This window comes from Phascolarctos cinereus, unplaced genomic scaffold (assembly GCF_003287225.1).
Source record: "Phascolarctos cinereus isolate Bilbo 61053 unplaced genomic scaffold, phaCin_HiC Scaffold_726;HRSCAF=1367, whole genome shotgun sequence".
Lineage (NCBI taxonomy): Eukaryota > Metazoa > Chordata > Mammalia > Diprotodontia > Phascolarctidae > Phascolarctos > Phascolarctos cinereus.
In genome coordinates, this window is record NW_027556098.1 from 61,831,679 (window position 1) to 61,846,191 (window position 14,513).

The 14,513-nt window shown below is 47.7% G+C and overlaps 1 protein-coding gene and 1 long non-coding RNA gene across 2 annotated transcripts in view; one reads left to right on the forward strand and one right to left on the reverse strand.

Annotated features, from left to right (window-relative positions):
• The window catches only part of LOC144454470 (uncharacterized), a 30,239-nt gene extending 22,332 nt beyond the window's left edge, over nucleotides 1-7,907 (reverse strand). Inside the window, exon 1 of the long non-coding RNA XR_013482877.1 lies at nucleotides 4,944-7,907. This is a non-coding gene — a long non-coding RNA (uncharacterized LOC144454470). The remainder of the gene's footprint in view (nucleotides 1-4,943) is intronic.
• BCOR (BCL6 corepressor) overlaps nucleotides 1-14,513 on the forward strand; it is a 152,736-nt gene that overhangs the window by 69,159 nt on the left and 69,064 nt on the right. The window lies entirely within an intron of this gene.

A 14,513-nucleotide genomic window follows, 5' to 3' on the forward strand; every position in this document is an offset into this window, starting at 1 on the left:
GTTTCCTCAACTGTAGAATGAAATTCTTGTACTATATGTCATCTAAATTTCTTCCCAGCTCTAAACGTAAGATCCTATGTGTATTATTCACGTTAGAGAAGCTGAGGCTAAGAGATTAAGTGACTTCCCCACATCACACAGTTTTTGAGCTGTATTCGGGTCTTTATGACTCCACCTCCAACAGCATTATACCACAATGCTTTAATTGAAGAATTCGTCTCAGATTTATTGTTTTCTTTTTAAAAACTGAAACCCATAATATACCAATCAAATCCAGAAACTTTATCTTCTGCACATTTTTCATGTGGCAATGATGACTATGTCCAAGACTGAGAAACTCTGGTGAATCTTGTGAAACAAATGCATGAACAAAGAGTAAGTCAATTGAAAAGAAGAAATTCAGTACTATATAAATCACAATCAGATTTGGAGCAAAGGACAATGGCTATTTTGAGGAGACTGCACTTAAGTTATTTCATAGACTGATCTTCAAGACACAGCAGGGTGGTTTTTTTGAGGGAGGGGGTTGTGCCAGCAGGCAAGTCATATGGATTTCATAGGCAAACAGTGGGGTTCAGACAATGGCACTGAAACCCAGAGAGGGCATCCACTGAGGAACTTAACTATCTGCACTGGGCTGAATGTGACAATTATCAGTTCTTGGTGACATACATTATCCCAAGTTATACCTCTCAGAGAAAAAGGCATCATCTTAATTCTGCTTCTTATGTCTTAGAAAGCTATCCAAGGAAATATGAAATCTCAGAAGGACCAAGGAAGCAAATCCACTGCCTGTATGAAATCAGGCCACGCTGTCTGGACTTAAAAAATAGACTATGCTCTCTCTCAGAGTCAATTGAAACACATTTCTATGATGAAACTGTGGAGCCACCAGAGAGATAAGATGGCTAAAGTTGACTAGTTTGAAGTCTGACATAGTGACTGGAATTGGTTCATAGTAACGTAAGCTAGAAAATTTATTGAACCTCTTCTCTGCACCTTTCAGATGCAAGTCAAGTTTCAGAGGAATGAGAAGATGGTGTGTTTTTCCCTTACCCAATTTATCCTATCTTTGCTGCATAATCGAGAGTGGGGCAGAGTAACCTTTGTGAAAATTCAAATAAGAAAGAAAAATACTCTCCATAAATATAAAAAGCCAATCTGAAATTTACATTTAGTACCAAAAAAAAAAAATTCCTAAGAAGTACAGTTTGGACATGGTAGGGCCAAGAAGTTTTCTATCTATAGTTCTGCAGATGTGTAAAATCTTCACTGGATTTCCCATCCTTACTATATGGAAAGAAGCCTTTATAGTCCACATGGTAAAAGGCTTGATCTTTTCTTCAGGTAACAAAGTCAAAAATATTGTGCCACAATATCACTAGCAATGTTGATTACAAGAAGAAGTAAAACTTTTTTAAAAAATTTGTTCCAATGTTGAATAGCCAGGGTAGATTATAAAAACAAACCAAGAGAATCAATCTTTAGATGTATCCCCAAAGCATTTGATTTGGGGGAAGAAGGGGTGTGAGAGAATGAGTTTTAAAAAACAGGACCTAAGATCTATGGCTCTGGATGGTGACTGAAATGTAGTGCTATGGTCACTCTGGATGCCCCTCCCCCCATAAGTAAATTAGGTGCTTTATGATAATTAACCTAACATACTTTATAGGTCCAACTGTTAATTTTGTATGACCTTGGGTAAGTCATTTAACCATTCTCAGCTTAGGTTTCTCATCTATAAAATGGTAATAATAATGCTTTTTACTACCTATGTCATTAGTGTGGTAGGGTAGTATAAAGATTATATCAGATGATGTAAATAAAGCTCTCTATAAAGCTTAAAAATTCAATATCAGCTAGACCAGATGAGCTCTAAAATTCCTTTGAGCTCCAAATCTATGATGCTATTAATAATAAGTGCTTTGTTTAAACAAATTACATGACGTTGAAGAAGGAACCCTGGTTAATTGAAAAGTTAAATATTACTGGTGTTTTGTATAAAATCCTACTGTAAAAGGGTTCAAATCTTGGCTTTACTACTTACAACCTTTTATCTGTTAAATGATGTAGTTGTACTAGATGAGGGGTTTCCAAACTGGCAGAGATGGTATGACCCCAAGAGGTCTGTAACCAACCAGTTAAGAGTGGCTTCCCACCAATAATGGGGCTTGTCTTCAACTTAACCCTTATTCTCAACGCTAAACCATCCTGTCTTCTCACTGCTAGGTCCCAACCTCCTCCGTTCGGAGTTAAGCTTCTTAAGGAGGTTATAGCTAACCTGTAACTTCGACAGCAGCAGCTTCATAGGTGCCAATGGGAAAATTCTTTCTTTACCTAGTACACTCATGCCCTGCCTCCAAATTCACCTCACGGCTATGGAGGCACTCTTACCTCCCCCATTTTCTTCTAGAATGGAAGAGAATGAGTTTCAGGTGTGTTCTTTCTTGCAGAATCCATCATACTAACTTCCCACGTATAGACCCCAAACCAACTCCCCTTCCAAATGTTCTCATTTCTGTTGAAGGCTCCAAGATTCTTCCTGTCACCTCGGTTTACAATCTCAGTGTCATCCTCAGCTTTTCTTTCTCACTCTTTCTTGTTTCCATCTCCATAATATCTCTGGCATCTACGCCCTTATCCACGCTTACATAGCCACCTCTGTGGCTGTCCTACTGTACTACTGCAATGGTCTCTTCACTACTCTCCTCAAGTCTCTCCCCTTCCTGTCTAGCCCTTCACACAGCTCGAAAATTTTGTTTTCCAAAATCATAAATCAAACCATCTCACTTCCTACTCAGAAAATTCAAAGGGCTCCTTATACTGACTGTAGGAACAAACAATATTTAATCTTTATTCATCCTCTTTTAACTTCTATTTTGATTTGTTTTATAATATATATAATTTTTAGTACATGTGTATGCACATAAGTATAGCATACATACATACATACTTACATATAGTACACACATATATATTGCCAATCAGTCACTTAGTCAAGTATTTATTAAGCTAAGTGCTTGGGATACAAAGAAAGACAAAAACACAGAGCCAACTCTCAAGGTGCTCACATTCTAACAGGTGAGAAAATATGTTAACAACTAGGTACATGCAAGATACATACAGTGTTAAAAGGAAGTAACTGAAAAGGGAAGGCACTAGCAGTGGAGGGTCTGGGAAAGGTTTTTTGCATTAGGTATGGATTTGCAATGTCCTGAATAAAGCCAGGGAGGCCAGGATGTGAAGGTGAGAAGGGAGAGCATTCCAATAATGGGAAACAACCAATGGAAAGGCACAGAATTGGAGATGAGTGACTTATTTGCTCAAGGAACAGCAAGGAGGCCAATGACATTTGGTTACAGAATTCATGGAGGGGAGTAAAATGTAAGAAGACTGGCAAAGCAGAAAGGGGCCAGGTTGTGAAGGGCTTTCAAAAAGAAAGAGAGCATTTTATATTTGATTTGGGAGGTAATAGGGAGCCACTGGAATTTATTGAGCAGTGGTGTCATGGTTAGAGGTATGTTACATACTGAGGGTATCTGTTGAAACAAGTTGAGAAACCTCCAGCCTAGATGACTACTCAGGTCCCTTCCAGCACTGAATATATGCTCCTAGAATAAAAACACATTCTCATCTGTTCTCCATTTTCAGAAAGTATGATCATAAATTCTTGACATTAGTAACAACCACAAATTAATGACAGAAAACGGTTGGTAACAGCTGAGGTGTCGTATGCACACGTTATATAGTCCATTTTTTGCTTCTAGAGGATTAGCCTCTGCTTTTTCAGATGTGGCACATATTCCCTTAACAAGTATGTTCCTTCCAGGGTCTCCCTGTTAATGCTGGTACTAATGACACTGCAAAAGCAAAAAAAGCTTCTGTAAATGGATTAAATGGCACATTCATGGCGTGTTAGGAGACCTTACTTAAGCCTCCCTAGAAGATAATCTGCTCCACTTTAATGTTTTCTTCTGCCTTGACCTAGAGAGAACCATGAAGAGGAAGACCTTTGAGTAGTCATTTCCCACTTACATTAAACATGTACAGAAGCGTATATAACATGACTTTGCTTTTTAGGCCTGCAGTCTTTTCTGTATCAATTCTTTGGACCATATATTGAGCTGAGGCATGAGCACTGTTCCAACTGTCAAGAATTTCCTTTAAAACCCCACCACTAACCCAGTTCTATTATCAGAGATCGATTGGGACCCAAATCTCCAACCTACCTTCTAAAAATTTCAGTGGGACTTTAAGTGAAGTGCATGCATTTGTCCCAAGAGGAAAAACAAACCCAAATGAAAATGAAAGTACCTCAGAATAACAAATATCACAATTCTCTAGGTCACTTTATTTAAGAACCTCCTGAAAACTTTTTATAAAACTCAAATAAGTTTTCTTCTATTGAAGTACCATTTAGATCTATTAAACAGCACAACTGTTGAAAAAAGTGTAGGGCATATGCATTTTTTTACATATACCATCATGGTTTGTAAAAAGACATTACTGTCCATCCCTTGCCTCGAGTAAATAAAAGAGAAAAAAGAGGGAGAGAAATATTCAAAAAAGAGGACAAGAATCCACCCACCCCAAACCAACATGTTTCACATTAGTCTGTAAGAAGAAAAAAAAACCAACCTCCAATCAAGAAATTAAAAGTAATGGGATGTGGGATGGCAGGCCGACCTCAGAGTCCTTTGTGTTTTCCATCTCTCTTCACCACCAACCCCCCCAGCGAAGCGGTAGGAACCAAATAAATAAATAAGCAAGTAAATAAATAAATAAATATGGAGTTTCCGTAGTAACTTTGCGAATCTGAGTTGAGTCTGGCCCGAATCTCTAGCACGGTATTTCTGGTGCTCAAACTCCAACCTCGGGTTTCCATCCCTCCTCTTCCTCCAATATTCACCACCACCCCCTCCCAAACACTGGAAAGGACTGACCTTGGAGCCTTCTCGGGCTCATCCTGTACCAGGCTCGAGAAAACAATTCTTGTTTAGTTTTCAACAGACGAAACCATAACCCGCTCCAAGGCGGCCAGTTCCCTCAGGGTCTTTCTCCGAGTGCTGTGTGCACGAGCCGCAATACTCCGCCATCAGAGTGCAAAGCCTCCGAGCCCCACCCCAGCTCTCCTGCCGGGCTCGGCAGTGTTCTTACGGTAGTGAATGCCGCTGCCTCCGTCTGCGCTGAAGTCAGCGTTTGGAGCTTCTATCGAGGGATCAACCATCCAGATCTCAGACTGGATAAGGAAGGGGGGGAGGGGTTGGGGGAAGAGATGACTGCCCTGAAAGCATCCACAGAAACGTGTGCATGCCCAGGACTGTGCAAAGAGAAGGATGAAGGAGTGATGTGCTGAGTCTCCGTGCGTTATTAACCTGTTTAGGGTTTGGTGCCTTTCTTTTTTCTTTTTTTTTTTTTTACGGTATGGGGATGGGAGGGAAGGCAGCACCTTGTAAACGAGAGATTTCCTGTTCGCAAGACTCGGCTTGCAGTTTGTGTACTGCCCTTGAACTGACAAGTGAGTATCTGCATCTCAACCAGGCAGAAAGTAAATCACACAGCATAGGGCTTGGGCAGGGAGGGAAGGAGAGACAGAGACAGAGAGGAGGAGGCCTGCTGTTTTCTCGCGCAGCTAAGCCTAAGCCTCGACCCGCCCGCCTGCCTTGCCTTTGGAAGCCTGCTAAGGTTGCGGCTACTCCCCTAGTTTGGCCCGGCCCGACCCCACGTCCCGGCCTTGGTGGGGAAGCCGCCCTCGCGGGTTCCCGAGCTCACACGTGAGAACCTGAGGCTTGGCGGTGACTAATCTCCGACTTCAGGCCCTCTGGCACGCAGCCTAGTCCTGTCCTCCCTTTTGCCCTCCCGGCTCTTTCCCGGCTGGGGAAACTAGGTAAAAGGAATCACGCACGGGTCTTCACCTCCCCCCTCCCCTCCACTAGTGTGCCCTCCCTGACCCAAAGTATGAAAAGCCAGTCGACACGGTTCCCTAAGGAATTACTTTAACTTTGGCCTCTTTCAAACCTAGTTCTGAGTGTGTTTGTGTTTCCTTCCCAGTAAGCACTTTGATCCTTTCCTAGGAGCCCGAGGAGGAGCTAGCGTGGAGTTGTGGCTTTTAACCCATTGTGTGCTAGGAGGATAGTGGACTATGCTTTTTATGGTAACTAGTAGTGGTTATTTGGTTTGGGTAACACAGAAAGGGGGGAGACACCTTGCTAAACCTCTAGGAGAGGGGGTGGGGTGCCCCCGCAAACTCTTTGCTAGAGAGCAGGCCTTGGCCAAGACTGTGCTGGCCGTTGGGAGCAAGAGTTTCTAGTTAATATTCACCATGGATAAAGTGGACCTGAAGGACAGCAACCTGTCCTGCCCCATAACGAAGGAAGGTTTTAGGAGGTGGTGGGGAGAGAGTGGAGAAGGGAAGAGGTTGAGTGTCCACACCATCCTTTACCAACCCTGCCTGCCTTACAGTTGTAAGGCCGAGGGACCTTTCCAGCTGCTCTTAGCTCCTTCCCACCAGGTCATGCCCCACTGTAAGCTACTTTGGGATAAGCCAGGCACCCGAGTTAATGATTGATTTATTGGCCTCAAGGCATTGGGCTGGTCTCCTTTATATTTGCCTAAACTGGAGACAGGCAGTAAAAGCTCCCTTCGGCTGTAGCCACAGCTAAAGAGAGCCGGGCAGCGGAAACCCCGGAGAGAAAATCAATGCAGCTGAAATGAAGAAGTGGACAATTTATTAGACCACATGCGACACACGATCTCGGGATCACGAAACAGACGAAGGTCTGTGACGTCTAAAAGAAACATTGGGAAGCGCCACACGTAAACGCTTTGGCAGCTGGTGATTAGGTAGCCCAGTTTTATGACTAATAATGGGCTGCTTGCCTGCCCTACACAACCTGTTCGGTATGAACTAGGACTGCCCAAGCCCAGGCCCAGACCGAGAAGTAGGAGAGATGAATGCTCTGCGGGAGTCAGACCGCGTTGATAAGGATTTCCTCTATTTTCTCGCAGAAGGCAACACAAACACCTTAAATCAAACTGCTCCGACAACCGAAGGCTCCACACAGACACATCAATAAGGATTTCGCCTCTTGCGTTCAAACCAGAAACACTTGTCCTATTTTTATGCAAATGAAACCACACAAATAGATTTCACCAGCTCTGGGGGAAGGACGAGGTGAGGAGGGGGGCGAGAAAAGAGAGAAAAAGAGAGGAGCCAAGGCTAAACCCTCACTAGCACTCGATGTGCTGTGTTGGGATAGGTGCAGGCTCCATATCCCGCGCCCTGCGGTTCCTCCCCCCAGCAGGGTGGCTCTATGCCACAGCCTTGAAGTCAGCCACAAATAAACGCTGGCTGGGAAAGCCCGATTAGGAAAGGGGCGAAGTGAGCCTGTGACTAATCGTAGAGGCCTCGGACCGGAGCACAAGGCCATGTGCATCTGACATAATCGACACTGAAAGAGGAGATGGCGACGCCGAGCTTAATTGCAGACTTAAAAAAAAATTGCTGAAAAAAAAATTGCTGGCTGAGCAGCTCCGATATAGATATTGTATGGACCCTGGGAGATCTAGCATAACCCTGGGGTCTCATGAGTTCAGTACTGAGGCCATCTCCTTTAGGTGGCTTTTTTTTTAATGTAGTTGGCGGTGGGGGAGACTAGGCTAAGGGGGGGGGCCAGAACGAGTAAGCCTACGGAGAGTAGTTAAGGGGCTTGCAGATTCAAGAGAACGAATAAGAGCTCTTTGTGGCCAACTCCACACTCCCTCCTTTTTATATTTGCTTAGCTTTACTCCCACTGCTCTCCACCCCGACCTCTACAAAAACACTAGCAAAACCGTCACTTGCTGACTCCTATTAGGAGCAAGTCTCCCAGTTAAAATTCAGGCCCCTAGCTAAGTCTTTAAAATCATTGTACAGTAAGCTGTCCTCCCTATCCCTCCCCCCCACCCCCATTCAATGAAATTGTTTGGAGACGGTGGAGAGAGAATAGACCAAATAAATGCTCTCCTCTTCCCTCTCCCCATCAGACATAAATCCCCAAATGATAACCAGGAAGGGAGGGAGATTTTAGCAGATTCGAGAAAGAGTGGGTAGGTCACGTTGTTTCGATCTCCAGAGCAGACAGACACCTTCCTTCCTGCTCTTGTGGTCACTAGGGCCCTCCGGTTCAAATCTCCTTCCTGGCTTGGTGGTGCCTCTTGAAGGAGGGAGGAAAGGGGAGGCGCGACGCTGCATAGGGGGTGGGGGGCCCACGGGGTGAGGGTGTGTATGTGTGTATGTGTTTGTGTGTTGGAGGGCGGTAGTGGCGGGGAAGCTCAGCAGGAGAAGTTTCCACCATCCTTCCGTCCCTCCCTTCCTTTGCTGCCAAAATCTCCCGGCCCCTCCCCACATGAACTGCCTTACATTAAAACCAGAAGTTTAGTTTAACCAGAAATCGAGACAAAAGCGAACATTTTGCATAGGCAGAGGAAAACAAAAGGTAGAAAATGGTACAGACCCACCGAAAGGCGGCTGGCAGTGAACGGTGTCCAGCCGAAAGAGTGCGGGGGAGGAAGTGGAAGGACAGGAATAGACAGACTGTGCTATCTGGCCTGAGCTAAAGTGTTGGGGGGGTGGGGGCGGGTTGGGGGGGAGTGGAGAAAGAGATAGTTCGCCATCTTTTCATTACACACACAGAGACACACTCAGTCGCGCTCAGCTCGGCCGCAACGTCTCGCTTTCTTTTTTAACAGCAGAAAACGTGCGATTAGCAGCCAGACAGGCGGAGACTCCGTGGCCCCGCTGCCGCTGCTGCTACACACAACGCCCGCAGCAGCAGCGCTGCCTCTCAGCCCTCCTTCCCCCACCCCCTCCGCCTTCCTCAGCCCGTGCAGTAATAATCCTCGCAGCCAGCCCTTGTGTGCACTCTCATTAAAGAAGGGAGTTTCTCCCTCCCCCAACCCCCCTTTGCGCTTTAGCTCTGCTCTTGCTGGCACAACAACGCCTTCCTGAGCCAGGACCCGAGCTAAGAAGAGACAGGGCGGGATGATCACGAAGAAGGTGTGTGTGGGGAGGGGAAGGGGGGCAAATGTTGTCTCAGGCTCTGAGTCAGCTCCCCACCCCTTGCTCTTCCTCCACCGTTTACCCCCCCCATGCTTAAGGGCAGAGAGGAGGAATTAGGTTTGGGAGAAGGGACGGCGTTTCACAGCCTAATTTCCAAAACGGTGTGACTAGATCACCGAGGTCAGCCTAGTACCAGTTCGGGCCGGAGGCCCCTACACTAAGAGATGTTGTTTCTTTGGGCTTTTTCCAAGTTGGGGACAGATCAGCGGGCCCTCTCTCCTGGAAGCAAAAGAAGGGTTATCTTTCTGAACTGGAGTTTGGGTTGGAAGTAGGAAAAAGCAGGGGAAAAGCACATTTTATATACATACTGTTCCTATATATAATTTAGGGTGGACAGCTCTAGACCTTGAAGGCAAGAAAAACTCGTATAGATCCCAGTGTGGCCTGATCGCTACTCCCCCTCCTCAGAAAACAACTTAGGACAGCCAGTTTAGATCTCCACTGTGTTTGTACGGAGGGAGTACAAATCAGCCTGCAGACAGTTCTATCTGGCCTCGTTTTTGCTGGGGCCCATTTTCCCCGCAGATCCTGCACACTACCCTAGCTAAAAGCCACTCCCAAGAGAGACAAGCCCCTAGCTGTAGGGCCCAGGGAACAGGTGTTCCCGCCTTGGGGGGAAGGGAGAGGAGAAAGAGAAGGAGAAGGGGGTGGGGAGCCAGTGGCCCAGGTCTGCCGCTACTGCTTCCTGTCTCTCTCCTGCCCAGGCTCGGGGAAGTCTCCGGGGCAGCACTGGGTCTGCCGGGGCTCCTCCAGCGGAGATGGGGAAGAGGGAAGCTGGCAATGCGGGAGCTTGGAACGCTCCCAGTGGCACCACATACAAAGGGAGGGGGTGAGCTATGGGGCCCTGTGACTGCAGCGGCAGTTTAGGTTTCCCAGGTTCGAGCCGGAGGAAGCACCCCAGCAGCCGCCGCGTTGCTCTCGGAGCGGCGCCCGCCCGGGGAAACCTCTCAGTTTCTGGCAGCTCCCGCAGTTCACAGGAAAGCGCGCTTGCTCTGCTGCTGCTCCTCCTCCTCCTTCCTGCCTCCCGCCCTTCTCACACACACCCCCCAGCATCCCCCCCACCCCGCCCCGCGTCGGCTGCCAGGCTGTGGGAAGAGGCGGGGGGGTTGTGGCGGGTTGGGAGGGAGAGCCGCGGGGCTGCGAGGGCCTAGGCCCTGAGCCCGGGCAGGGCGGGGCGGGGGGCGGGGGAGGGGATGGAGGAAGGAGGAGGCGGGAGCGCGGGGTTGGGCTGGGCCGGGCTGGGCTGTACAGTGCAGCTCTGCTCGCAGCCGCCGAGCCTCGTGAGCTGCTGCTGCTGCTGCTGCCGCCGCCGCCGCCGCCGCGGCTGCTGATATGGCCGGGGAGATGAAAAGCTCCTTGGTCGCCGCGGCGCCAGAGAGGGAGCGGCTCGGCCCCGCTCGGTTTAGCTTCCAGTTCAGTCCCCATCCCCCATCCCTCCGGCCGAGCGGGACCTAGCCCGAGCGGGCCGGGCTCGGGACACCCAGGTCCCGCGTCCCCTCCCCTCCCCAGTCTCCCGGCGCGGGTTGGGTTTTGGGCCTCTGCCAGGCGGATCGCCTTAGGGGGAACACTGGCGGTGACTAATCGTGCTCGTGTGGGGCTTACGTGAGGCAGATGCTGTCATCGGCTGCCCACTCGCTCCGGAGCCTACGCTGCGGCCGGGCTTCTCGGAGAAGGGCAAGAAGGAGGAGCTTCCCGGGTCGTCGGCAGCTGCGGCCGCGGCTGTCTCTCCCCCCTCGGGGAAAGCCCGCCACCAGGCTCCTACCCCGGCGGGATGGGAGGCCCTGGGGGGGCGAGGGTGCTTAAGAGGGTGGAGATGGTGGTGCACAGCCCGTCCTCTTTTGTGGAGGGTGCAAATATGTTCTTCAGGGTTGGGAAAGTATATCCGGGTCCAGCTGATGAGTGTGTGTATGTGTGTGTGTTTTACGGCGTCGTTACGCATCCTTCGGGAGTGAGCTTGGGTGAAATGTGTAAGTCTGTTGGGGCGGTGGATGGGTTGCTTTGGAGGTGTTCTTGGGCTTCTACGTGCATACGTTAGGGTGTTATATCGAGTCAATCAGAAACCTAGGTGGAGAGGGGTCCTCGAGTATACCTCAGAAAAGGATGGTAAAAATGATTGGGGCGGGTGGGGGAGGGGGAACCAAAGGGGATTTTGCACCAGGGCCTGATGTGGCTAGATGAGCCCTAGGCTGCTATGTAGGGTTGGACGTAAGGGATGTTTTTTGGTAGGCCTCGGAGCTGAAGGTAAGTAGGGTATTGACCCAAGGAGGGAGGCTTCAACCGAGATTTCTGCGAATCTCTGAGGTCTTCAGGTGCAGTCTGGAGTCAGCGGCCTGGGCTTTTAACATCGAAATCTTCCACTGTTTGATCTAAATCATCATCAAGGGGAACCAAACTCACATGGCATTCCTTTCGGAACGTTCTTGTGCAGAAAGTATTTTACATTTAAACCACGACAACAGCCACCCCGACACTACCTAGGCGCTCCTGCATCCTGTGGCATGAGGGTAAAAGCACAGTTTCTTACTTTGCATTAACAACCACCACACGTTGACATAGTTACGCGGCCCTCCCAAATACAACTGCCTGTTTAGTTTCAACACACTGAATTAGTAAAACAAAAACACCATTCCTTACCTAGAAGAAAAACCTGGTGGAATACTTGTGGGTAACGACTGAGAGGGTGAGGTTGGATGCAGAACAAATTCTGTTTACACGTCCCAGGTTTTATTTAGCCTAATTACCGGAACAACCCTGGCCCCCCAAGCTCAGGCTGGAAAACTGGAGTTTGAGGTCTTCCTTTGCCTTCCTAGCCCCATGGAATCGGAGGTAGCTACTGGGGAAAAGGAGGTGAATTTTAAATGCCATTTCCAAGGGAAAATGCTTTCATCTGGCGCTCTCTTGCTCTTTTAGATGCAGCTTTGGAAAAGAGCATTTTTGCGAGATAAGAAGTGACCGATCAAAATCGCTGGGGGGAGGTTGTAAGCAGCCGCTTTGCCCCAGCTTAGTGTTATCTTATCTTTCACACTTGCGTGGAGGAAAAAAAGTGGCTTATCTTTATACCTGCCCCCATCTCGCCTTAATTGCTAAAAAAAATTGTGTGGCCTTAAGCTGTGTGTGATGGGGGGCTCCTCAGGAGCGTCCTAGGAAAAGGCAGGTTCAACAGTTTAAAATGTGGGCCTTTCGGGGTGTGTGTAGGAATATTTGTTCTCTCCCCCAAGCCGTTTCTTGCTCAAGTGTAGCCTAAGGGCAAACACTCAATTTTTGGGTATCCCTTCTCACCCTCCCCTCACCCCCTTTGAAGGGAAAAAAAACAATGTTTTACTTCTTGGAGACGGCAGGTTTACGAAAGGTCCCCCTCTCACCTCACACTTTTCCCCCACTGGATCTACCCATCACCCATATCTACCAAAAGCCAGATTGCCTGGGGCAGACTGAGAGCAGGCTAAGTCTTTGCTCCGGACCTCTCCCGCTATCCTGTGGACCCTCCACCCTCCAGCCCCGCTCCCTAGCCCCATCAACTACCATCTTGTCTTTACTTCCACAATCCTTCCTTCACGAACACACTTCTTCTGGAAAAAGGGACTGGTGAATCTGTGATTCATCGCCTGTTTCAAATCATTAAAATATATGCTAGTGTCTACAAAAACACTTTTAAATAATGGCGTTCTTTCCTTCCACACTGTTATATTTAAACTCTAGATCTAGCTGGATTTTTCTTCTCCTGGCAGTCATTTGTCTGTGTCATGGGAAGGCCACTAATGGCCGGAATTCCAGGCGGTGTGCATTATGCATTATGCCTCCATATCACATAGACACTGAAGGTTCTCTCAGGCTTTCCAGCACAAACTACCAGCCATCTCAAGCCCTGCTTAAAAAAAAAAAAAAAGATTTAAGAGTATCTTTGCAGCTAATACTTGGGCGGTGGGGTAGGGGGAGTGTTAGGTTGGTGAACGGAGATGTAAAGTGGGAATCATAAAAATTGACTCCAGGCTTACTCAGCCTATGTGGGATCTCTGTTCCTTCGTGTAGGTACCATGGTTTTTCTCCGGGTTTGAGCTTCTGCATTGAGAGATCCTCCTAACACTTCCCTTTGCTGAGTTTATCGATGTCTGTGGGGCACTTGAAGAAGGTTCAAGATCTTACCAACCATCAGTACTTTTCATTCCTGTTGTTTGTATTCCCAGCTTCTCTCTTTGTACCCCCTTGCCTTTCCTTACCCTTCCTGATGCCTCCTCTTTTCTTCTGAATTCTTCTTGCTCTGACCCCACTTCTTAACTTCTCATTATTTAGGTCCGTTCTTTTCCCTTCCTTCTTTCCCCATAATTACTTCCCCACCCCCCCACCCCGGCCTTGCTGTGACCTGCCCAACCTTGCTTGCATCTTTGTAATCTAAGGAAGAGGACAGACTGAATTCCAGATAGTCTTTTCAACTTCTGTCTTGCTTCTTCTGAGTGTTGCCTTTTTCTGGCATCCCTAATACTGGCAACTGAGTTTCCCTCATTCAGTTGGCTTGCCAATGGCTTGGAGTAGAAAGAGAATAGAAGATGGGGGTTGGGGGGCAGGGGGAAAGATGCTTGGGAGGTGAAAGCACCTCCCAGCATACGGAGCTTCTTTCTTAACTACTGGTCCTTTAGTGGAGACACAGCAAATAGGGAAATTCAGAAACAAAAGGGCAAAGGTTGTATTACTGGGGCTAGCCTGGTATTAGCTTCCATCTTTTGGGTGGATCTAGGCATTTTGAATTGTGATTCTCTTCCCATGCCCTCTATCCCACTCCCAGCTTCCCACCTACCACCTCCTGCTGCTTGGGTTTAAAATATGCGCAGGGGGGAGGCATCCTAAATAAGCTAAGCATGAGAGGTGAGATATGGTGTTCAGGTTTATCTAGGAAAAGCATCCAGCCAACCTTGTCTAGATTGAGAGCTGTATGCAGCTCTGTGACTCGATGACTTGTTTCCACCTGATCCAGAGTGCAGGATTCTGCCTTCTCAAGATCTGCTGTGCTAATCAGACCCTGATACAGTTATTTTCATTTGAACTGGCTGAATACATATTAACTGGGAAAGGTAAACAGTGGTCATCTGCCACGCAGCTGGTATTTCACAAACCTGAGACTTGTTTTGTGTCAGAGTTCTACAAACCTGTGAGGAGACACAAACTAACAGCCTGAGTATGTTGACGTACAACTCCGCCTTCCCTCCACTCTTTACCAACATCTTAATTTCCATTCCCTACCACCCCTACCCTCTCCAAACACAACCTTAGAAAGCTATTTTGGAAGATTTGTGTCCCTGACCACAGGTTACATTATTAAAAAGTAAAAAACAAAACAACTTAATCACTTCATTATTTGAAGTATACTGCTGTTGTTTGGGGGAAGATGTCACATCTTCTGAACAAACTTCTTAGTCTG